Below are 26,623 nucleotides of genomic sequence, written 5' to 3'. Positions count from 1 at the left end.
TCTGCAAAACCATTGATCTGATCGCAACCATTTCGGTATTGACCAGCAGAAATCCATGAGCTGTTTCAGTAGACAGCACATCCACTATAGTAGACAATTTGCAAATTCTGTGAGTGTTCAGAACCACTCCCACTCCAGGTATCAGTGCACTGAAAATACTACCCATAATTTCACCTATACTTTCTCTTTTACTACGCACTAAGCCATTAGTATCTTCATTGCTTCCAGCTTTTCCATTCACATGATATATTTTCGGGAAGACAATGCCAAAATAGCAGCTTCCATACCAGTGATCCGGCAATTTGAAATAAGCCTTGTCCCCACAAATATAATAAATTCCAGGAAACACAGGCTCTGACCCATTTTTGAAACCCCAACCTCCAATTACCTTGTAATTATGTTCGCATTCACTGGAACCAATGAAAACATTATTATAATAGCTAGTCTTCTCGCGGTGAAGACATAGCTTGCCTTTCTTTTCAAAATCCAGCAACAGAGCAGGTCCCGCCCCACCATTTGAGGTGCCTTCCATGTTCTCAGCCCACTTTGGCTTTTTCTGACTTTCGTCATTAGCCTTCTTTTGTATTTTAATTCTTCTTTTCTCTGCCATGTTCAGGAACATCTTTTCCTGTTCACGCAAAGAACAAGTCAAGTTATCTCTGTGTGCATCAGCTATGTCAATGTTACCTATAGTCAAGAAGTAGTCTCCCATATATCTTATGGTGTCGCTTTTGGTATGTACAGGATTCAAGTTCCCACGTATAGGAAGTTCAGAAAAGATTACGTCATTATTAGAGTAATAGTACTGTAACGGTCCTCTTTTGTAAAATAAACTAGCTAAAATGCTACAGGAGATTCCATATGTCAATGGCAAGTGATGGTATGTCACGCCTTCAGCCACAGAAGTAGGTAGCTTCATGCAGACATAGCAATCTTCAATTTCCATAGTCTCTACATAGTGTATTAATAAGTTTGCAAAAACATTTAAGTGTGTCCTGTTCTTAATTCCATGATAATGTAGTCCTCCCTCATCTGATGCTTCTAAGTCTCGTTTTGTTTGTCTCAGTGCTCTCTCATGTCTTGCTACACTCTGTGTTGTCAACTCCTCACTGTCTGTATTTACAATTTCAGTAGGGACAATGTTAGTATCTTTACTTATAGTAAAGGGTATAAAGATTGTTAGTCCTATCCAAATTACTATCAGTACTACTATACTACATATACACACCTTGCAGCACGTTTTGCAACGACTGCAACTAGGTCTACCATTCACAGTTGAATCAGACATTTCGGCTCAGAAGAAGTTTCTCGACCCCTCTTTGTGTCTTTACACAGCTAGCTTACTTTGTGCAAATTCACGGTGGTTCGTCTTCTTCTTCAGCAGAGTACTCAGGGACGGGCTCTCCGTCGCTTACGTCAGTTATATCAAGATCTTCAAGTTCTTCCAAAACGAGTGTCCATTCAGGAGACTTGTACTTTTTATTTTGTCTTTTTATTCGTTCACTCCTTCTTTTGGAAGAGTTTTCTTCTTGCTCTGCTATCCGTGCACTTCTCCTTGCCTCTGCACGTTTTTCTTCCACCGTCTTTATCCTTAGCCTTAGTCTCTTTACGAACCTAGGCTCAAGGTTGTTTCTCTTCTTTAGTCTCTTAGTTGGTACTTGGACTTCGCTTTCTTCTCTTATCCTCTTATTCTCCTTAGCTTGTGGCAATTCTGCTTCACTTTCTTCTTCTTCTTCCCTTATCTCGCTAGTTCCAGGGCTAGCATCAAATTCTTCTGCCTGGTTACTAATCTGGCCTTGTTCAGGAATATGTTGTTTTTGGCTTTCGATTGTCTCTGTTTCTGATTCTGTTTCTGTTTCCTGAACCCGTTCTTCTAACCCTATCTGATCCTGTTCAAGCACTTCGATCTCTTGATTTTCTTCTGCTCGAACTATCACTCTATGTCTATGCTGTCCCTTATCCACATCAGGAGTTAGTGGAGGTGTATCGAACACCTGTTCTGTCCCTGTCTGACCTTCTCCTTCCTCAGTTTTGATGTGAATCTCAGGCGGCTGAGGTTCTTCGCCTGTGCCTTGCTTTTCCTGACTAGTCCACTCTCTACCTTCACAAAGTCGCTCTCTTGTTCTGATAGGATCTTCGGTCAGATCAATCATCGGTATCCATTCTTCTGGCCATATGCTTGGCAGCTCGTCATCAGCTACTCCTGGCTCAGCTTCCTGGACCTCTTCAGCAGGCTGGATTCTCGGCAGTTCGTAGTCAACTACTCCTGGGCCAACGTCTGCTGTTCCTGCAGCCTGACTGGTGCTGGGCTGCTCGTTGTCAGCTGCTTCTGGTCTGGCTCCTGCAGAATCCTCTGCTGGATGCCCTTCTTCTTCAAATTCTTTGTCTGGTAATACCTTCTGGGTGTGGCCAGCGTGGATCCACTGGGGAATACCTGCGACCTTCACTGCAGTGGTTGTTACCAGGATTACTTGGCGTTTCTTTCCCCACCTTGGTGCCAGACAGCTTGATCGAGTGTGCTTCTTTATTTTGACCCAGTCTCCTGGAACCAAGCTGTGGAGAGGAGTCGTTGGATTGAGGATGCCGTCGTCTCCAATCTGGCGAGAGATAGAACGCACTTGGTCACCCAATCTTCTGCAGTATTCAAGCACCAAATCATCAGTAATACTCAACAGTTTGCTTCCTGGCACCCATGCTTGTCTCATCACTCTTCCCATAATGATTTCATGGGGACTTAGGCCTGTCTTGCGGTCAGGAACACTTCTCAGTCCCATCAGGACCAGGGGCAGGGCCTTCACCCAGGTCATGCCAGTTGCATCAGTCAGCTTTGCTAGTCTGTTTTTGATAGTTCCATTTACTTGTTCCACTATTCCAGAAGCCTCTGGATGATATGCACAGTGAAGTTTCTGCCTTATTCCAAAGGCCTTACAGAGTTCAGCCAGTATTTCATTCTGAAAATGTCCACCCTTATCTGATTCAATAATGAATGGCACCCCGAATCTAGGTATCAGTTCTTTTAGTAAACACTTCGCTACTGTCAGTGCGTCACTTTGGGGAGTAGGGTAAGCTTCTACCCATTTTGAAAATACGCAAACAATGACAAGGACATATCGCTTCCCTTCACAACGGGGCATGGTGATGAAATCAATCTGTATCCTTACAAAGGGACCCCCTGATCTCCCAATTTTGCTCAGCTCAACCATTGTCCTCTTGCCTGGGTTCATCTGTTGACATGACAGGCACCTCTGGCAGAGGGACTCTGCTACTTTCCTGAACTTCTTACTGTACCAAGTCTGTTGAAATACCAGAATCATGGCATCCCTACTAATGTGTGATCCTTCATGTATTAATCTTGCCATTGTGCCAAGCAAGTGTCGGGGTAACACAGGCATACCAGTTGGGCCCAAAATGACACCATCCACACGTCTCGGTCTACACCCATCCTCCTTCCATTTCTCTCTTTCTTGCCAAGGAGCCGACTCCTGCCACTCTCTCACTTCATCCCAAGTAGGCACTTCCTCAAACACTTGAAGTTGGCAGCTGGTTCCTGGCCCCCCTCGTTTTGGATTTACGATATAGTGATCTCTGGCGCACCATTGGGCCACTCGATCAGCATAATCGTTTCCCAGTGATACTTTGTCCATGCTCTTCTTATGAGCACCGCATTTTACCACTGCCAGTTCCTTGGGTAACTGGATGGCTTCTAAAAGGTCATGAACAACTTTTGCATTCCGAATGGGAGTACCTGAGGAAGTCAGGAATTCCCTCTGTAGCCACAATTGGCCAAAGTCATGCACAACTCCATAACAGTACTGACTGTCAGTATACACTGTTATGCGTATGTTCTTCCCAATTTTGCAAGCTTTTATCATAGCAATCAATTCGGCTACTTGTGCAGACTTGATGTTATATAGGTAACCTGCTTCTTCAATTTTTGTTAAAGAGACTACTGCATAAGCAGCACTCAGGCCTCCTAGTTCATGTCTTAGACAGGAACCATCTACAAACAGCTCTTTATCATGCTCAGGCAATGGCGTTTCTTTTATGTCTGGGCGTGGTTTGGTGCTGAACTCTGTCAGATCAATGCAATCATGTTCATCATCATCCCCACCTTCCATTTCCAGGGAGTCGGGGAGTAAAGTGGCAGGGTTCAGAATACCGCACCTAACAATGCTTACATTTGCTGCACCCACAAGAATCCTCTCGTATTTAGTCAGCCGACTAGGGGTGAGATACTGCGTTTTAGTTCTGGTCAATAGAATTACCACTCCATGTGAAACATACACAGTCACAGGATGTCCCATGACTATGGACTCACTCTGTTCCAAACTTGCACAGGTAGCAGCTACTGCTTTCAGACAGCCTGGTAACCCAGCAGCTACTGGGTCCAGGGTGGCAGAGAAATAGGCCACAGGCCTTCTGGTCGTGCCATGTTCTTGAGTCAGGACTGACAATGCGCAATTATCGCGAGTGTCACAGAATAGGGCAAACTCTTTGGAATAATCTGGCATTCCCAGCGCAGGGGCTGTACACAGACAGTTTTTCAGTCTTGTGAAAGCCATTAGGCTTTCATCGTCCCATTCTACAATGTCTGGCATTCCTCTCGTAGTCATTTTTATCAAAGGCCTGGCTAAGACTGCAAATCCCAGAATCAACTGCCTGCAGTATCCTAGTACACCCAGGAACATTCTGACGTCTTTTTGAGTACGGGGCAACTGCATCTTTTGAATTATTCTCACTCTTTCTGATGTGACTTTTCTGACACCCTTTTCTATCTGGTGTCCTAGATATTTCACTGATATTGCACAGAACTGTAGTTTGTCAGGGGCCACTTTATGCCCTTTCTCACACAGATGATTTAGGAGGGCAATGGTGTCAACTACACAGTCCCTATGACTTTTAGACGCCAGTAGAAGGTCGTCTATGTACTGCACTAAGACAGAGTTCCCAGGTAAGATCAAAGTCTCTAGACATTTTTTCAAGATCTGATTAAAGATAGAAGGGCTCTCTGTATACCCCTGAGGGACCCGATTCCAGCAATACACGTGACCTTCGAAGGCAAACGAGAAAAGAAATTTGCTGTCGGGGTGCAGGGGTATCGAAAAGAATGCATGACACAAATCAATCACAGTGAACCACTCAGCATCCCAAGGAATCTGGTACAATATCACTGCAGGGTTCGGGACAATAGGGCAACAAGGAACTACAATTTTGTTTACCTTTCTCAGGTCTTGCACTACCCTATACTTGCCACTAGGCTTCTTGATGCCCATAATCGGTGAGTTGCATGGGCTGCTCATCACTTCCTGTATGATGTTTCCTTCTAATAATTTTTGAATTTCCAGAGTGACACCTGCTTTCACTTCAGCATTCATTCGGTAGGGCTTAGTGTTAGGATATACTGCATTGTCCTTGATGGCTATCTGTATGGGGTCCACATCTTTCATTAATCCCACATCTTTTCCAGTGAAATCCCACACCTCTGGCTTTACCGCTTCCTGGAGTTCTTGGGGCAAATCCTGCAGGGTCAATCTTTTAATTTCTGAGTCAGGTCTAAGTAACAATAGTTTATAAATGCCATCTTCATCCGGGGTCTGTATTTCAACACCTTTTGGTGTGCAAAAGATGGTACAGTTCATTTTGCACAGCAAATCACGACCCAGTAGATTCACTGGACTGGTGTCACAGACGACAAACCTATGCATTTGTTTAAAATTTCCAATTGAAATCTCCATTGGTTCGGTAACAGGAGTACTAATCAATTGATTAGATACACCCACTACTTGGATATTTTCTCCCGAGAGGGGTAGGTTTGGAACGTCCACTGTTCTTACAGTAGAACGGGTAGCGCCAGTGTCCAATAGAAAGGTGACATCATTTCCGTCAACCTTTCCTTCAATGTATGGTCCAGACTGGTCTACCGGCAAGGAAGCGCCAAGTACGCACTCCTCGTCCTCCCCTCTCAGGCCCCGTCAGTACTGATCATTACAAAGGAAGGTATCATTTAGCAGATACTGCGAAGTTGCTGTATTTCTGTTCTCACCGCTTTCCCAAACTTCTATCTCCTCACCCTCTCCCTGTTTTCCCCTGTATACCTGCTTGGGTGCTCGAGGCACCTGAACTGTTTTTACCTGGGGTTGAGTCTTTCTTGGTCTTTCTTTCTGCGTCTGTGGAGTTAAATCAGGTGTTTTGGGGTTATCATCTGTCAATTGGGGACACTCGTTTCGCCAGTGTCCAATTTCGCCGCACTGATGGCAGGGAAATTTCTTCATAGCCTCTTCCCTGCTAAATTTGGGCCGGGGCTTTCCTCCACCCCCTCCCCCAGGACTTTTGTTCTCAGCATTTTTAACCATGTTACTCAATTGTTTTTCCTGCTGTTCTGCGAGCTTTACTTGAGCCCACATCACTTTTTCCTTAAGGGCCTTTTTCTTTTCTGCCATCTCGTCCTCGCAGTACTTAGCGTACCGCAGGACCTCATCCATTTTCTTTGTATGCCAACAGATTTTATTATCTTTTATCCACTGACAAATTTCAGGTCTTAAACCATTTACAAACCTGTAAATAAAGTGCGTCATATCCTTCAAATCGATGTTATCAATACCACTGTATGTTTTAAATACCTGCAATAACCTCTCATAGAAGGAGTGCACTGTCTCGTCCCTTTCCTGTGTTGTTCTATCTATTTTTGTCCAATCAGTTTCCTTTGCGGGCACCTTTTCTTTCAAATGCTGAATTACCTGCTCATATTTTCGCATGACATCCTTTGATGGCTCCCCTGTTTCCTTATTTCTTGGATACTCCTCACTGGGCCAGTCTATGGCTATTTTACACTGGGTCCATAAATCTACCGGAACCACAATGTCGAAAAACCCATCCAGGTCTTTCCACAGACATTTCTGTACCTTCACGAACCTTTCCACCTGCCTGTACCAGTCTACTGGTTTCTCTCGTAATTTTGGAAAATCGTTCGTAAAGGACACAATATCCTGTCTAGACCAGGGGACATGCACATATTTCCCTCCAGGTACTTCGCGCATGGGGCATAACTGCTCAGGTTTCTCTACCTCCCTTAAAGCAAATTCAGGAGTCACTTGTCGGGAGCGAGCCTCTTCCCTCTTTTTCGCCCACCTGCTTCTCCATCTTTCCACATCTCCCCATTTCTGCAGTACCCCCAATAATTCTTTAATCTGCAACTTTTTTCCCGCCACATTCAGGTGCTCTATATCTTTGTCTGAGAAGTCTGCTCTGTACGGTTTCTGTAAGGGCTTGGATTTCGAGATATCTACCCCCATACTAGCTGCGGTTTCGGTCAGTTTTTCGTGGAGCACTCTGGTGTTCCTTGTAAAGCTTTTACATATAAACGACAATTCTTCTTCAGAGTAGGTATTCAATCGATCCAACCCCACATTTCCTGCCATTAATTCTTCTATTTCTACCCTCAGCTTGTAGAGGTCTAAAGGTTTCGTTTGCGGAGTCTGTTTCTCTAATTCACGACTCCAACTCTCAATTTCATCCGGAGTTACCAGAGAGACATTCCTAGTGCCTGTTGCTGACTCTAATTTAATTTCTTTCGCTTTAAAAGGGTTATGCCTCTGCTGCATTCCCTTTCCGGTTGGTTTGTTTGGCAAGTCCAAGAACGCAACTTCAGACTCGCATTCACTGGACTGATCATCTATGATTATCGGTTCCTGTCTCGGGGGTGCCATGACTGGGGTCATAACTGGAGTAATCGGATTTCCCTGACCATTTCCGTATAACGGGACCACTGGTCCAATAGTTACTGGAATAGTCAATGCCTCAGGACTGGTATTTAACTGGGAGATTTTCTGAATTATTTCTGTCCTTTGTCTAGCTAGGGCCTCTTGCTCCTTTTCCACTAGTATCCTTCTTAAAGTCGTGTCATGTAATATCTGTGGGGTCAATGGAGGAGTAAAACTCGGGGCAGTAGGATGCGTTTCACTTGGTCCCCCACCATAATTTGGTTTTGGGAACAATGTTCCGGTGTTAAAGGACCTGCGTTCTTCCTCATATGGAGGTTGAACAAAAGGCAGTCCTGAATTCGATGGTTTCTCTTCTTTTTCATACAAGGGTCTGGAAAGAAAACTTTCGTACGTGAATATTTTTCTTCCTGGCTTGCGGGCACTTTGGGATATATATCCCTTGTTTCCGCCGGTTCGAGTTTCTCAGAATAGGGCAATACTTGACCACCCCCTCCCAGTCCTAGGGATCTGTCTTCTTCCTTTAGAAAGTGGCGACGGGGAGCATCCCCTACACTGGAAGGACGGACCCCCTCATTATAAGGTGGCGGACTTCTGGTACAGATGTCATCTATCAATTCATCATCTGACTCACCAAGGGCCCCCCAATGTTTACACTTTTCGGTACTTTTCTCACCCGCTGCAGGATTATGACATGCCGGCATCATGGGAAACAGACCCTCAACAATCATGATCTGCCTCCACTGTTTCATCCTTTTATCCCTGGACTCCTGTTTCAGCCTGGGGTACCACTTGGTCAAACCCTTGTCCATTCGGGGTCTTTCTCTTTCAAAAGCCTCAATCTCCCATTCCTCTAATGCCTCATACTGCGTTAGTCTCGGTCTGGGATGCAGTTCATTCATCCGAGTTCTTAAATTAAATAAGATCCTACCATTGAAAGTACCATCTAACGGAAAAGCCAATACTCCGTCATCTTTTGTGTACTTCACCCAATTCTCCAACCACACACAGGTATTGTACCCTCGGTCAAACATCATGAATGAGGCAGGAGTATTGGGTGGTGGGACAAGAACACCTTCTCTAGATTTAATCGGTTTGTCCGTTTTAAAATAATTTTTCACCTTACTTACAAGGGACAATTTTCTCTTGGTTCCGTACATAATATCGTACCTATTAGTCTTCCACTGATCCCTTTCAAACCCTAGGTGCCTTGGATCAGGTCGAGTTCCTGTAGTCTGCGAGTGCCACATACGACTTCTACGCTAAACTTTGTTTACAAACTACCTCCAATCAGAACGCGCTTCAGAAATCCGTGCGACCAATGGGTGTGCGACTCTGAATAATCTCCGCCAATGGGTGCGCGGCCCCTTCGTGAGACAGTTCCCACGCTCTGGCGCTCACCCCTCCTTTACAATCTCAGCTCCGCTACCCGCCCGCTGCTTCTACCAATCCCAGCGCGGCACAGAGTGACGTCAGAGGCGCTTCGCGACTGACTCCCTCCCTTCACAAGGTAACGGAAACTTTCTTTCTTTTAAAGTGCTCAGTGCTTGGTTATTTTACAACAAATACACATTCGCCACAGTGCTCAAGTGTCTAGACAGAGAAAGAATTATTTTACTGCAAGTAAACTACTTCCATTTACTTTTCACTCGCTGCGGGTAGATCTCTTCCGCCTACCCTTCACTCTAGCATCGGTGAACCTGTTATTCCCCTAAACTCATCCACTTCTTTCCGGGATATATTCCGAGTTTAAGGTTTCCCAGCGGACCCCTCTGCTTTCACGCTAGCTCCGAGGAACCTGCTACTCTTCCGATGTGACCCTTATTAGGTTACGCCACTATGGGAATTTTGCCAATGAACCCCGTTACTGACATTTATTCACACATGTATTCAGAAAAACCCTAGTTAGTGCTTCCCGGTTATCTTAACCTGCACCTAACTTTCCTTGAGCCTGTGACCTCAGGACAATGGATTCTATTCACCACTTGCCCTTTCAATTCCCCGGGGAGTTCGGACAACAAAAAACAATACGGTTTACTAACGCATGGATTAGTACATATAACAATATAAGAACAAGAATAATAACAATACAGCAATTCATGAATTCCAAAACAGCGTATTCACAAGAGAATGATCAGGTCTCTTAGAACAGCCGCTCTTCTAGCAGCATCAATATACTAGCAGCTTCCGACTCAACTAGTCCAACTAATCCCTGCCTTACTCTCAACTAGTCCCTAACCATCCTCTGGCTACCAGTAAAACTGATAGAGCGCGCGAGGCCACCCGACCAATAATTTTCGCCGTTTCCGGCTTCAGGGCCCATATACTTTCAAATCACCATATACATCGACCAGGTGACTTCACGAGCTCTACCAATTTGTGTGTGTGTTCCCTACTATTATTTTTCAGTGCACCCGACTTACCATCCACCGATGCGGGTACCTAATGACCACAATGAATCAGGGAGCTAGCTGTAAAAGGAAAGGCAGCAAAATACAAACCCAACCAATAACATTCAAATACTGTTGAAATGACCACGGACAACGGGAAGTTTTAAAATGTTTATCTAAAGTTCATTTGCTTCATGTATAAGGTACATCAATATAAGGCAATCAATAACCAAGATAACGTAAATGATATAACTGTAAAGAAATAATGACAGAGTAATCATTGAAATACTGATATAAAATGTAACGAGAAGATACTTATGCTATTCAATAATATTTAAGCATGGGCGGACTATGTAGGTATAACTACAGGAGGGCCTATAAAGAGTAACACGCTTCACTTAAGGTGAAGGGGCCTTTAAACAATCTAGACAATGAGGTTCTAGACCATATCAGAAAATGACAAACTGCAATGCAAAATATAATTTCTAACAAGTGAGAAGACATAGGAACAAACTTATGGAAAAATGCAAATGACTTTCAATAGTTGCGGAAAGACATGGAAAATAACATATGCAATGGTAAACTTTATTGAAGCAAAAGTTAGAAATTCAGAAGGTGCAAGATTTAAGAGGTTCAGAGCAATATTTACCTAGAAAGGTGTGGAAACCAAACCCTGGCCACGGGTCAGTTAAGGACAGGAAACCCTCAAGAAGGATACCCCTCAAAGGACAGCAGGTGCAGAATGGACACCCCGGATAGGACAGGATACCCTTGGATTAGGAATCAGGACAGGACCTCAGGACAGGACAGCAAACCCTCAGGACAGGACCGCTCAGGACAGGACCGGAACCCACAGTTCGGAAGCAACGCCTGCGCTCCACCCGCTCTGCAGTTATCGATCAAGACCCCGATTGGGTCAGCGAACTCCCAGCAAAGTGCTTCGCCAGCACTTTAAGGTTCAGTAGAACCTTAGTCTATGGTCAATTTCGGACAGAGTGCTCCGCAGCGCTCTGTATCTTCAGTCACCTATTGAGTACGATGGGTCAGTGACAGGTCAGCTAAACCAGACAAGTCGGACGGTTCCCTAGGTGAACCCAGGGTAGATATACAGTTTGGGGACAGTGTACCACCCCCCAATGTTGCAAAGTGTCAGAATCCCTCAATTTCGATTGGTCCTAAGGTAGGATTTGGGTAACACACCAATCAGAACACGCTAATTTTGAGCCTATATTAGCATACTTGGGTACCGCCTAGAGAGATTGGGGTTCTCATGAGAACTGTGCAGAAACACAATGACAATTTAACAATGTAGCATAGCAGGGTCATGTGACTCCGTTCAGCCGAGCTTGCAGGTCAGTTCTCAGGAGCATCTTGCCCACTACTGCCAGCTGGCTAAGTTCCATCAGCCAAGGTTGTCAGGTCCCCGGAAAAGTCGCATCTGCGCAGAAGGGACCTCCAAGATGGCTCTCAGTACAGACAGACCCCCATTCCCCGCGGTACATGAAAAGTAAGCGAAAACAAATTAATACATAATAATGTCATTATGAAAACACATCACAAGGTTTGTACTTTTAACTCATCATCAAGAAATATACTTATGCATTCTAAATGTTAGCTACATAAAAACGAGGACAAGAGCAAACTGCACGAGCAGTATAAGATATGTTTTACGCATGCGCAGGAATTTCCCTCCATTCTGCAGACGCGTCAGGACACGTGAGTATGGTTGACGCATGCGCAGTAACTAAAATACAAGCGGCAGCCATTTTAAGTGACTCGAGTAAATTATTTTAGTAAAACATATAGGCAAGCGTCTTAATCTTTACTTTAAACTAAATAAAAACGTTAGTAAGACTTACACTTATTACTTTGTTACACATAAACGAGGTTCTTGACTTCGGCAAGCCGCAAAATATGCGAAGCTTTGCTTCATCAGCTCTGTCAACAAAGTAAATATATTAGAGAACACACACAGGATTTGAATTACAAGCTACATTTCGATTTGCCTCTACAGTCTAGCAAAATGACAACTTGTTATCCCATCACAAAAACCTAATGGCAATACAAATTGGACAATGTAATAATTCATGGAATGCCTTGGCCTTCATAGCCTATCCAACATCAGTGATAAGCCATACAAAATAAACGAAAGCTAATGGATAAAGGTGGCAAACCCAAACCTAATCTTTCTGTACTTTATTTTATTTCACTTTTTTGAAAATTTTGATGGAATGAGATCTTCAGATAGGTAAAGTAGAATGCACTCACACCCTAAAAGGAAAAACAGTGGCAGCAACATATCAGATGACATAAAGGACGGACCATCAGCTGTCTGGCTATTGCGATTGGTGCCCACTCTTTGACAATGAGTGAGTGTTGTTGGCGACTGAAAACGTGCCCCTTTCTTACATTGAAGATAATATTAGCCTGAGGTCGGCATCTGAATCAAGCAGTTCTTACCTAAACAGCGACCAAGACTTTTGTTGTGTCTAGGATGGGACAGACAATAGATCAAGATGAAAAGAGTATTACATGTTCGTAGATCTGTGGTGGACTTACTTATGGATGGGGACAGAAATATTTCGTACACTTGACATTGAGCAATAAGACACCACCTAAATATTTTGCTTCTTTGCTGGGGAGGAAATGTTGGTAGGCGCAGGTCAGCACACCACTGTGCGTGCACAATGGCTTCAAGGAAGGAGAGGATGTGATGTTCTACAGCGAAGATAACGCCTGCATCAGATAACCCTAACCACAATGTGTTGGCGTGTTGTTTACATGCTGCCTATTTTTAGCAAAGGACACTGAGCTAAGGTTTATTTTAGTTAATGGCAAAAGTGTTAGTTGTTAAATTTAAAGTGATTTATGGTGATCAATTTAGTGGGTGCCTGGCATGCATTACATTGTCCAGTGACCAAGCTGTGTCATTGAGGCATGGGTTATGGGGGTCACAGTTACGGGGCACTAGGTGGAGTAGGGAAAGCTGTGGCACACTTGCCAGAAAGCTTCTCTGAGGCTTTCCAATATTGCCTTTTCTCGATTTCTGATGTCTGTGAATATGGAAGTCCTACCAATCCGTTTATATCATCAGCAGTCAAGGGGAAGTCTTGTCAACCATTTTAGTTGGATATTTTGCACTGCTCTTGCTATTGTCCTATTTCTGGTATAATGTGCCCCCCCACTAGTCTTTTTTTCAAAGTACCTCTTCTATGAGAGCACCCTGAACACCTCTTGCAGAATGAAATGGACAACCAAACTCAAAGGAAAAATCCAGGAGTGGGCACTAATGTGGCAAGTACGTGGACTGCGGGAGATCTATTCAGAGGCTATAGGTCTCTGGCAAGCTCTGACAGATGACCTTTGGCGGAAGCTGGGCAAAAATCATTGGAAAAAAATACTTTCCCACAAGCACCCCTCCTCAAAGAAGCTAAAGAAACCGAAGAGCCTGGGTCAATGCAAAGGTGCTCTTATGAAGGCGCTCAGAGGAAGGAAGAAAAGAGGAACATCAGCAGAGGGGGCCTTCATAGTGGATTTGAGATCCACCTACAGGAGGAGAGGAGGCGAGCGCAAGAGGAAAGAAATGGAACAAAAATGGCTCACAGTAGTCGCCCTGTTAAAGGAAAAGAACAACACCAAATTATGGATTTATATCAAACGCCTGAGCTCCCAGTCTAGGACCAAGTAGGATAACATCATAAGTAATGAGTGGGAAGTGTACGTAAGGGGCTTATACACCAGAGGAATACCAGCTGCCGATTATGCCCTTCCTAGGTACACCTTGGAAAGAGGCACTCGTACAGATACTCTCCCCAAGCATATATATCAAGCAGGACCAATGACGATCGTGGGTAATGGCTTCACAGAAGCAGCAATAACAAGGGAGATCGGGAAAATGAGGAACGATGGGCCGCCAGGCCCTAACGTCATTCCAGCCCTGGCATTTAAATCAGTCCAACCCTTCTTTGCCTCAATCCTCACCCCTTTATTCAATTCTGCTTACTCAACTGCAATAATACCCCAATCATGGAAAGGATCAGCCTTTTTTCCCATTCATAAGAAAGGCGATCACTCCAACCCTGCGAACTATAGGCTTGTGGCCCTGCTCGCTGTAGAAGCCAAAGTCTATGCTAAACTATTATTGAGAGTACTAGAGGTTTGGGCTAATAACAATAAGATACTTCCGTTCTACCAGACCGGCTTCAGGGCAAATAGCTCAACAACGGATAACATCATGGCCCTGGCCTACCTCTCAAAATGAGCTGTGAAAGACAGGCACCTGCCGCTGTTTTGATGTTTTATAGATTACAGCACAGCTTTTGATAGAGTTGATAGGGGTAAACTCAGGGGAAAACTGTCAGCCTGGGGGATTCCATAAAAGCTCCTGAAAGCCATCATATCCCTTCATGAGGGACCTGTGTACAAGTCAAGATAAGCCCTACAGCGTTATCAGAAAGAGTCGAAACTAACAACGGTCTGAAGCAGGGCTGTGTCTTGGCCCCCTATTATTCAACCTCTAAACAGCAGACTTGGGGGAGCTCTGAAAGAGGCAAGTCTACTTCCACCGAGACTGGGCACGGTGAGATTGGCAACTCTTCAGTACGCAGACGATACTGTAGTGATGGATCATACAAGGGTGGGCCTCCAAAGAGCATTAAAAGAGTTGGGGAAGTATAATAAGGAAAATCACTTGACAGTCAACCAGAGTAAAACAAAGATAATGATATTCAGCAGATATCCCCACAAAAAGCAAGCAATCTGGAATTTGGGAGATCACCAAATAGGGACTACCAATTATCTTGGGGTTTGGCTACACGAGAGGGCAACACCAGCAACTCATATAAAACACTTAATTTCCAAAACCAACAGTGTAATTTTAACAATGAGACGCTTAAGCCAACGCTTGTCCAGTCCAACAGCAGACCCCATGTTGAGGGTCCTTAATGCAAAATTAATCCCGGCCTTTACCTATGACCATTTGGCTTTTCCGGGAGCCTTAGACAAACTTATAGCAGCAGCTCAGATCAAAACCCACAAGTTTGTGCTTCAAATACCCTGGCATGCAAGGAACACTAGGTTACGTTTGGAACTTGGGCTCTGTAGACCCAAACTGGCCCTCCAGGGGGACCTAATTAAGTATTATATTAGAGTCCTTAAAGCCCCGTATAACTCTCTCAAACATCATTTGGCAACAATATTCCGAGAAGAGGACTCCCCCTGGCATATCAAGCTGGACAAAGCCATAAGGACCCTAAACATCGAATCCAACAGTCTGTCTCTACCAGACTTCCCCCATACGGCCTGGTCAAATATCGTCAAACGACAAGTCAGCTCTATTTTGCATGAAAAGGATCTAACCACACTTCGCCAAAACACCCTCATGATGGCATTGGACGAATCCTACACCATGGGGAAACCTCAACAATACCTACGGGAAGCACTAGGGGCACAGACTCGTAGTAAAATCCTCTTTATGAGGTTAACAGCCTTTAGAACGGCTGACTTTAATCCAGCATGGGCGCGAGCAGACGGAGCAGTTTCTTGTCGTCTATGCAACTACCAAAGGGAATCCTGGCTCCACATATTATGTTGCTGCCCAAAATTGACCAGCGTACGACAAAGGCTGCTCCGCCCCATTTTAAGAGACCTCGGCATCAGAACGTGCAAGGAGGTATCATATTGGTGCCTTTTGGAAACAAAAACCTACTACCTCGCAAAAGCGGCAACATTTATTCACCAGATCAGACAGGCCTTAGACGCAAGTTTATAAATAACTTCTCATAAGCCCTTGAATTTCAGAGACTGATTAAAGGGCCAATAAGGTGCTGGCATAACATCCATGGACAAAGAAGAGTTAGCCTGCCACTCCATGTGTTTTGATTTGAACATTGTCGCAACATGAATTAAAGCCCCGGATCAAAGGCAAAATGGACTTTGCAACACAAGAGTGACTAACGGAAATGGGGTTTAAAAGCTGTAGGGACGGCTGTGGAGCGGGCGGCATGGGTGGGTGGGCATGAATTTGAGCTTTTTATTGTAATGATTTTAAATAATCGAATGGTTAACAATAAATAAATCAAATACCTCTTGTTATCCATACAGTTTCAGATTACTAGTCTCTACATACACACATTGATGTAAAGAAATCTCGACCAGACTTTCTGTCTAACCACTCTAATCCTCTATCTCATGCTCCCCCCCATAATATAGTAAGTATCTTTAGTTCCGTGAATAATTTAACACATTGCAATAATAAGTATAGTCAACATTCACTTGCTCAGAATAATCAGACATGATTGAAGTCCAAAATTGTACAGTTTGGAGTTGTACTAATAACCAAATTTGACAGTGCACATATCATGCCACTAAAATGATAAGAGAAAATAAGGTCTGCTTTTAGCTACTTACAATTTTTACAAGATAGGTCCCACTGGCTTACTTCTACTTGCTCTAATGCCTGGGGCTAATGTCAAAAGACTCTGATAAAGAGGGAAACATAAAGGGCAGTTATTATTAGTATGAGGATATGGAAAGCGAAAGCCAGACACAAGAATATATAATCGGTTAGAAGGGAAGCTGCTGTCCAACTAGGTGAGTTCAATAACCAAGTCTAGTATTCTGTCAAGTGGTAAATTCAGTGCTCAGCTTGTAGTCGAGCTCTGATTTCTGATTTCAGGTTAAGGGTCTACAATTTCATCCTCTTAAAAGAATCTTAATAAGATCAGCGCACATTGAGCAAAGGACTCTAGTGGATGTTAGAGAAATAATGTGCAATCATCCTATTTTTTCAATTCGTCTGCGGAATGAAATTGTGCTAGACGAAATACCCAAGTTCGGTGTGCAGGCAAACCTGATAAACGGGCTATTATCCATCTGTCTATGCAGTTTCTGCAGTAGATGGAGTTGCCGCTGGCAAAACGAGGCACAGGCAGGACATAACGTACTCAACTGGACAGTTTGGGAGGTTCATTCTAGACTTTGCTTTGCCAGAGAGATCCAGGCTTACTGGCCGAACTGCCAACAAACCGGACAGTTTGCAGTTTGTGACAGGATGAACAGTTGCTGTTTGCCTTTGTAGGTCCAAGATTGAGAAAAGGGCACAAGGTGGCTATTCTGTCTGCTGAATTACAAGTACCATAGGCTATACTTAGAGCTTTCGATTTTATGGTATTTATTTAACATTTCTGTGGACTTGGCCCTTTTTGCAGGGTCATCCCTGAACTTTTTGCCTTCCTCCTGTATTCTTTCTGACCTGTTGGTGGCTAGTTTATGACTCGGGTCACTTTACCACTGCTGATCAATGCTAAAGTGCCTATGCTCTCCCTATGGTAAATTGATGTATGGATTAGTGACTCCATGATTTGCTGGTTTGATTTAATTGTCAGTCCCTAGTCCAGTGCACTCAGTGTGCCCGGGGCTTGTACATCAAATGCTGCTGGTAGGCTTGCAGCACTGGTTGTGCCACCCACAGAAGCAGCCTGTAAAGTGTGTCTCCAGTCTGCCATCGTAGAGCCTGTGTGCAGTCTGTTACTGCCAGGTTGACTGGGCAAGTGCACCCACTTGCCAGCCTCTAAACCTTTCCTTTTCTGCTTATTAGTCACCCCTATGTTAGGGTGCATTGTAGGTAAAAGGTAGGACATGCCCTGGTGTGTGTGGCATGTCCTAATAGTGATTTACAGACATTTTTGTTTTTAACTATTGCAAGGCTACCTGTTCCCCATAGGCTAAAATGGGCAGTTTGATTATAACGTCTGATAATCCTAACTGACTCAGGGAACTAGGTAGAAATTCGAGTTTAGTATGCCTGAACTCAGAATGACAAAATACATCATTTCGAGAAATTGGTTTTAACATTCTGTGTTCGAAAATACCACTTTTAGAAAGTAGGTATCTTCTTGTCTAACTGTCCAAGCCTGCCTCTGCTATGTTGTGTATTCCTTGTCTGGAGTTTGAGTGACAGGGGCTGGGGGGTTCCAGGAGACAGGGTGAGTCAGCACAGGGCTGAATAGAGCTATCTGCAAGTAGACGGGGGAGGAGTGCACCTGGGACCTGAATAGGGCTGTGCCTGCCTTTCAAAATGCTGGCTCTACCTCCTGTGGTGCGTCTGATGTTCCTGGCCCACACTGTCAAAGGAAAGAAGGAGTCATGTCAACAAAGTGCACCAGGACTGCACAGAACTGGTTTGGACTGGGTACAGGACCCTCTGCCTTCAGAGGAAAAAAGGATTTGCTAGTATAAATATTGGGACCCAGACCCAAGAACTTTAGATCACTTTTGGGAAACAACAATAACCTTTGCTGAGGAAAGGAACCAGAGAGAAACTGAGGGAGGAGACTATCCCTAAGCTGAGTGCTGTTTGGGGGATTGGCCTGCAGTGGTTGCATGACTGCCAAAGAAAGGAGAAAAGACTTTGTGCTAATTTCAAATCAACTTGTAAAGGATCTCCAAGGACTTGAGATAGAGCTTGCCTCCTGCTGAAGTCTCAGAGACAACAGACTTTACCAACCAGCTCCCCTGCCTTCCCTTGCTGGGAATTGAAGTGCCTGCTGTTGAGCTGGGCCTTCTGAGAGACTGCGTGTCGCTGGGAGCTGGAAGCGCGACTCAAGACAAAGAAGCGTGTCGCCGCCACAACCGTTGTCGTCGCATCACCGGAGAATGGTGTCGCCATCGCAGCAGAGGCCGTTGTATCACCGTAGAAGCGTGCCACCGCTGCTGCTGTCGCCATCACATCACCCGAGGAGCCTTGCATCACTGGAGAAGAGTGTCGCCGTCGCTGCAAATGCCGTTGCATTACCGGAGAAGAGTTTAGCAGGGCCTGTCGCTGCTCAGAAGAATCGTTGAGACGCCGCACGGCCGTCAGGCGTGCATGCATCGTCACATCAAGAAACAGGCGCACTTTTTGTTTCATTGCACCAGAGCTTCATCGCATCATAGCGCTGCTGGTCGCATCGCCACAGAAGCGGAGTAAGAAACCGACGCATCACCTATCCACGTGGAGGAGAACCGACGCATTCCCTACGCAGCAGTAGGGACACAACGCATCACCGTTCTTGCGTGTAAGGAATCGACGCATCACCTTCCCTGCAACACTTTCATTGTATAGCGTTAAGCATCCAAAGATACATTGAAGTCAAAGAGTTGCATTTTACATGTAAAGAGAACTAAGCTATTTCTACCATTTTAAAGTACAGTATTGTGGATTTTTGTCTTTTGTGGTCTTGTATTAAGTCTATATAAAAATATTTATTTTTATACTACAACTTGTGTGGTGTCCATCTGTAGTGTTGGCAATGGGTCACTATATGGTTTCACAAATGCTTTACACACTGCCTCCGAGATAAGCCTGTCTGCTCATGCCAAGCTACCAAGGGGGTGAGCAGGGGTTATTTTAGGAGTGAACCTCCTTACCCTGACTAGACGCAAGGGTCCCTATTTGGTCAAAAGTAACTACCTCTGCCAACTAGAGACCCCCAAATCTAACATTGGTGTTCAGCGGTGAGGATTTTGGACTTGCATTTCTGACTCATATACTGTGATTGGTGAACACTACTAGTGAGTGCAGACCAAAACGGAACCACATACTTTTGGTAGATTGTTTTAACCGCGATTTTCTATTTTTGCCAAGAACTGCCAAGTTTAACCACCATGGTTAAAGCAGCATCCATAGTATCTGTTGATTTTGATTGGAAAGAGGAGATACTAGAATGCTACAATGTGGAACAGCTGAAGCACTTCTGCAGGAGATTTAAAGTTGCTATGACTGGTCTCTCCAAGAAGGAGGAGTTCCAAAAGATGCTGAGGGCCTGGGTCAAAGCAAGGAATAACCCTGAGAATAAGGACGGGGCTGAAAATGCAGAGGACCAGCTGGAAGGGCCATTGGGTCCAGGGGAGAGGAGAGCACCTTTCCCAGCAGGTAGCAGTGTTTCTGCCAAGGGCCTGTCCCCAGAAGAGCTGGAGGACAGGGAGAAGAGTAGGATGCATGAGATGGAGCTGACCAAGCTCAAGTTGGGTGGACATTTAGAATTAGAGTTGCAAAGTAGGAAATTGGCCCTAGAAGAATAGAGAATGCAGTTTGAGCATGAGTTGAGTATGAGGGAGCTTGATTTGGAGCTCGAGAGGCTTGAGGCCATGACTATCTCAGCCCAAAAAACCCAAATCTGTATAGCTTAGGAAATGAGCTTTGCTGAGTTGGAGGTGGAATCCAGCTCAGACGGTGGCAGCAAAATTGGATTATCTAGTTCTGAGGGAGCAGTGCATACACCCAGAGATGTGGCGTCTGACTTGAAGGAGGGGGTTAAGATACTCCAGGAGGTTCAAGGACATGAGGTAGCTCCAGTAGTGCGCAGTGTCCCTTAGGAGAATGGGAAAACTGATGCAGGGGTTCATGGTCCTAGTGGTGGGAGGGACACTCTACTGACTCTAGATGAGAGGTGCAGGGAGAGGGGTTCCCCCAAAGTTGAAGTCCTGGTATGTGAGTGTGAAGACCGCCCAGAAGACTGTTGGTTGAATGACAGAGACAGACAGATACTCTCTTGCCAATCTCAGGAGAGTGGTGTGGAGTACGTGTGCGAGGCACTGGATGGTGAGGTAAAGGATGGCTTGGTTAACCCTTGTGTGGGGCTATGTGATCCAATTGTGGGAGAGCATATTGTAAGTCCCTGTTTTCCAGAGCTATGCCAACACCTGTTGGAGGGTGAGTTCTCTGACATCAGGGAGCTCACCTTGGAGGCAGACCTTTTGGTGGATTCCAGAGGGTCTGGAGAGGCATTGGGAAGCGACCCTGAGGGGAGTGGCTCCGGTATCTTCCGGACCTGTGTGATGGAAGAGGTTCAGAGTAGCCCAGCTAGGTCCTGGTGTAGTGGGAGGGGTGTAGAGGCTCACATCCTGTCTCAGTGGGGACGGAGTGAGTGTGGGGCTGCGTGTCCCAAGGTGCCCGAAACCCAGTCTCAGAGCCTGGATGGTTCTTTAATGGAACACCAGGTGGGGATCCTAGGCTGTCCTGATGGGCCTCCCGTTGAGGGGGATCCCCTAGAGTCTGGTGAACTGGGAGTGTCTGTAAGCAGGCCTCCATCAGTTCTGGTGTCTAGCAGTACCACTTCTGTCCTGGGGTATCTTCATGCGCTGTCAGAAGGACAGGGGTCAGCAGATCTGCGCCTGGCAAACTGTCAAATGACACATAAGTTATGTGTCACCCTTCGGGGGGCATATGTGCTCCCAATGAAGTCCTGGTGCGCCAGGAAGTGTTCAACCGCAGGTGTTGATCCCTGGGTTAGGAAGTCAGGTTCAGGTGTTGTCTGACCTGGAGGGTGGGACAACTGTAAACAGTGTTCTGACGGGTTGGTCTTCTAGGGGTACCACCCCGATGGGAGGGTACAGTACTCTGGAAGGTGGTGGAGAGGGAGTCCTCACCTCTGACCCCGGTTCGACTGGAGGGTTTAGACCCTAGGTTTGAGGGCCAGGTTCAGGGTGTCCCCCCTGACCTGGAAGCCCAGTTTCAGGATAGAACCCCTGAACTGGTGGGTGAATTGTGCAGGACACCTGCTACAGGCACCCTGACAAATCTAGAAGGGGTTACCACTCCAAGTGGGGGGTGCAGAGCCCAGAGGAGGAGGACCGGGTGTGGGAGAGACCACCCCAGTCTCTTGTCCAGCCACCAGGTACAGGCCCGGGGCTGGTGGGTCAGTGTTAGGATATCATACCTGGCATGACAGGAGAGAGAGTGGACAAAGGATGCCAAGCACCTGGGGCTACTGCCCCCGCTCTCTGAAGCCACAGAGGTTTGAGAGCCCTGAGAGGCATAAGGCCTGGGTCTCATCACTGACTACTGTCAGTGGCCACTGTGGCTTGCTGTCTGTCTGTTGGGACACACCAGTGAGCAAGCTAAGGTTAGGTGGTGCACAGATGGTGTCCACAGATGAGGGGAAGGGTTCCCTAGAGATTAGCATGGTGGGCCCTGAGAGTATGGACAGAGGGATTCCAAAAGGTTCAGATTGGTGTTGAACTGGAATATGCCCCGGCTGTTGCAGGCCAGGGTCCTTGTTCTATCGCCCAAAGCAGAGAAGCCCATCAGGGTAGTGATTGGTGTCCTCTGCGTTTGGCAGGAAGGGGGTTGTGTTGGACTTTGCCCTTTTTGCAGGGTTATCCCTGAACTTTTTTGCCTTCCTCCTGTGTTTTGTCTGGCCTGTTGTTGGCTGTTTTATGACTCTGGGCACTTTATCACTGCTGAGCAGTGCTAAAGTGCATATGCTCTCCCTAAGGTAAATTTATGTATGGATTAGTGACTCCATGATTGTCTTGTTTGGTTTACTTGTCAGACCCTGGTACAGTGCACTGAGTATGCCCAGGGCTTGTAAATCAAATGCTGCTGGTGGGCTTGCAGCACTGGTTGTGCCACCCACAGAAGCAGCCCATAAAGTGTGTCTCAGGTCTGCCATTGCAGAGCCTGTGTGCAGTCTGGTACTGCCATGTTGACTGGGCAAGTGCACCCACTTGCTAGTCCCTAAACCTTCCCTTTTCTGCATATTAGTCACCCCTATGGTAGGCTGTAGGTAAAAGGTAGGGCATGCCCTGATGCGTGTGGCATGTCCTAATAGTGAATAACAGCCATTTTAGTTTTTCACTATTGCAAGGCTACCTGGTCCCCATAGGCCAGAATGGGCAGTTTGATTATAACATCTTATAATTCTAACTGACTCAGAGAAATAGGTCGAAATTCGAGTTTAGTATGCCTGAACTTAGAAATACATTGTTTAGTGAAATTGGTTTGTGTTTGAAAATACCACTTTTAGAAAGTAGGTATTTTCTTGCCTAACTGTCCAAGCCTGCCTCTGCTAGGTTGTGTATCCCTTGTCTGGAGTTTGAGTGACAGGGGCTGGGGGATTCCAGGAGACAGGATGAGTCAGCATAGGGCTGAATAGAGCTATCTGGAGTGCACCTGGGACCTGAATAGGTCTGTGCCTCCATTCCACAATGCTGGCTCCACCTCCTCTGGTACGTCTGATGTCCCTGGCCCACACTGTCAAAGGAAAGAAGGAGTTTTGTCAACGAAGGGCTCCAGGAGTGCACAGAACTGGTTTGGACTGGGTACAGGACCCTCTGCCTTCAGATGACAAAGGATTTGCTAGTATAAATATTGGGACCCAGACCCAAAAACTTTAGATCACTTTTGAAAAACAAGAATAACCTTTGCTGAGGAGAGGTACCAGAGAGAAACTGAAGGAGCAGACTATCCCTAAGCTGAGTGCTATTTGGGGGATTGGCCAGCAGTGGTTGCATGACTGCCAGAAAAAGGAGAAAGGACTTTGTGCTACTTTCAAATCAACTTGTAAAGGATCTCCAAGGGCTTGAGATAGAGCTTGCCTCCTGCTAAAGTCTCAGGGACAGAAGTGGGTGGTAATGGATCTGGGGTGGCAGAGGGGGCTAAAGAACAGTGATGGATTAAACCCAGATCTGTTGACTGGGTGTGAGTGTTTGATTGGTTCAGATGCTCCATCCATCACCACCACCGCCTTTTGTACCACAAAGTCTCAGGGACAACAGACTTCACCAACTAGCTCCTCTGCCTTCCCTAGCTGGGATTTAAATTGCCAGCTGTTGAGGGGGCCTTCGGAGAGACTGCGTGTCGCTGGGAGCTGGAAGCACGACTCAAGACGGAGAAGCGTGTCGCTGCCGTTGTCGTCGCATCACCGGAGAAGCATGCCACTGCTGTCGCCATCGCATCACCCGAGGCACCTCACATCACCGGAAAAGAGTGTCGTAGTTGCAGCAGATGCCGTCGCATCACCGGAGAAGCGTGTTGCAGAGCCTGTCGTGGCTCAGAAGAATCGTTGAGTCACCGCACGGCCGTTGGGCATGCACGCATTGTTGTCGCATCAAGAAGAAGACGTCATTTTGTTTCATTGCACCGGATCTTCATCACATTACGGCACTGCTGGTTGCATCGCCACAGAAGCGCAGTAAGAAACCGACGCATCACCTCCCCACATGGAGGAGAACCGATACATCCCCTACGCAGAAGTAGGGACCCGACGCATCACCGTTTTTGCGTGTAAGGAACTGACACATCAACTTCCCTGCAACACTTTCATTGTTAAGGTGCATTGAACTCAAAGTGTAGCATTTTACATCTAAAGAGTCTATATAAAAATACTTATTTTTATACTACAACTTGTGTGGTGTCCATCTATAGTGTTGTCACTGGGTTACCGTATGGGTTAACAAATGCTTTACACACTGCCTCTGAGATAAGCCTGTCTGCTCGTGCCAAGCTACCAAGGGGGTGAGCTGGGGTTATTTTAGAAGTGTACACCCTTACCCTGACTAAATGCAAGGGTCCCTATTTGGTTAAAGGTACCTACCTCTGCCAACTAGAGACCCCAAAATCTAACAATTTCCATATATGTAAATAAAGAAGTAGTTTGTATATTTCCATATTTATTTATCCAATAAATGTGCACTCTTACTTTGATGCCTTTCCGATTTTAGCACATTTAAAAGCCAAATATAATAAAACCATAAAGCCAGATGAAAAGATTTGCATAGAAAGGCAAATATATGTTAAGATATGCAGTTATTTAAGGATATTTAATGTTTTTTTTTACTTCCTATCTCAAACTGCATCACTATTGGCTAGGGACTCTTGAACAACAAGAAGGAGATTCAATGAGAAGATGCTCAATGTTCTGTATTCTTCCACTTTTATAAATAAATACAGACTGTAAAATTGTTTTTGTTGTATCCTAGTGACATTGACAGCATCTGTTTCCTATCTCCACTGCATTCTACAGTGTGGACTCCAGGGGCAGAGAGCAGGCAGATGCTGAAGGAGGAGGACTTCAGGGGTTATTTTACTGGACTCAATAAATCAGTTTCACCTTTCTTCAGGTGTCCTGGTGATTCAAAAGTGGCAACGAGGATAGGATGGCCAATTCCTGAGACACTTATTGTGAAGATATGGAGCTAATCTGCGATATGCGGAACAACTCCTGGGTCCTTGTTTGATGTGTAAATGAATTCCTGTGCTGCCTCACGAAGGATATTACTGGAAAATATGGCATGCCTGGCAAAGGAACACTCCTGTGAATGGTGTATTTTGGTGGCGTTTCTGAGTGCAGTGCCCGACTCACAAGCGCTGAGGTGACACGGGGTTGTAGCATTACACTACATTTGTGCGGTGTGCCAATTTCAAAAGTTCACATGTGCTACTCATTGCGACACCATGTTCTCCCAGTATTTTGTGATGAGAGCGCCAGTTTGAGCAGACCCATAACTAGGGCGTCCATAGGGTCGAAACGTCGACGAATTTAATATCAGTGGATCAGTACAGAATATCCAGTTTCATGACATCCAATTAAAGTGGATTACTGGGATAATTTTAACTAAATTTGGAAACTGGCCAAAAGACTTTTTTCTCTTTTCTTTCTCCCTTCTTCACTGATTTGTATATATACACGTTTGAATGTCACTATTTCACTTTATGTCACATTATAATCACTTCATACTGTTTTGCGCCGTTTTTTGAGAAATATTTATGAATTGTAAATAAGTCCTAACTAAAAAGTATGATATGCATAAGGGTCATTTATGAATGAAAAAATCAATTCATAGATTAAAAACGAATGAATACCCTGAACTTTCTTGATGTTGGATTTATGTGGTGAACACTCCTGGATTGGAGCTCTGTCTTAAATAATGAGAAGACTATAAATTGCACTCTAATATAGAATTTAGTTCATGTGTTGAAGGAATCAAGTATCATACCCGACAGAACCATTGTTTGTAATGAATTGTATTGCCCAGGTTCTGAGGGAGACTGGGTCGCCCCATGGTGATGTATATTATAAAGTGCAGGTGAATATCTGCGAGGGTTTTGCTCTCTAATTTAATGTTGTATTGTTTTGAAGAAATTATTTGAAGTCTAACTGTGTCTAAATCAGGACGTTAAGTTGAAATCTTGACGCTATTCCGAATATGTCAGACAAGGAAACCTTGTCTTATACAGAAGAATATATAGCTAAGCCTATCCAAGATCAGGGTGCATCCAGCTTCCTGTTGGGAGAGGAGGGATCATCAACGGATGCTGGGCTAACTACTAAATTAGCGAAACTAGAGAGACTGGAGAAAAAACTTATAAGATCACGTCTGCATGGACATGTATTGACAAAATACTTGGAGGCAAATATTATACCAAAGGGTCTCCAGGTACGAAATGAGCCAGCTATTTTTATAGACGTACCTACTTTTCGAGAGGGGTTTAGTTTCGTGGCGAATAATTGCTCCAGGCACTGGATGGTGCTTGGAGTGGAGACCGCCATCAAATACGTGAAGAAGTTAATACAAGAAATTGTGGAACTTAAGAACGAGATATTGGGGGATTCGGCAGTCACTAATGCAAAAGAGTCATTGGAGCGTGCTGAAAAAACCCTTTCCGAGTTTAATACGATTACACTTGGTAGGAAGCTAGATAAACTGAGCAAGGACGTAAAGAACTACGACAAGAAACAGACATGCCCATAT

Source organism: Lissotriton helveticus, chromosome 1_1 (assembly GCF_964261635.1).
Source record: "Lissotriton helveticus chromosome 1_1, aLisHel1.1, whole genome shotgun sequence".
Classification (NCBI taxonomy): domain Eukaryota; kingdom Metazoa; phylum Chordata; class Amphibia; order Caudata; family Salamandridae; genus Lissotriton; species Lissotriton helveticus.
Note: the sequence above shows the minus strand (reverse complement) of the source record.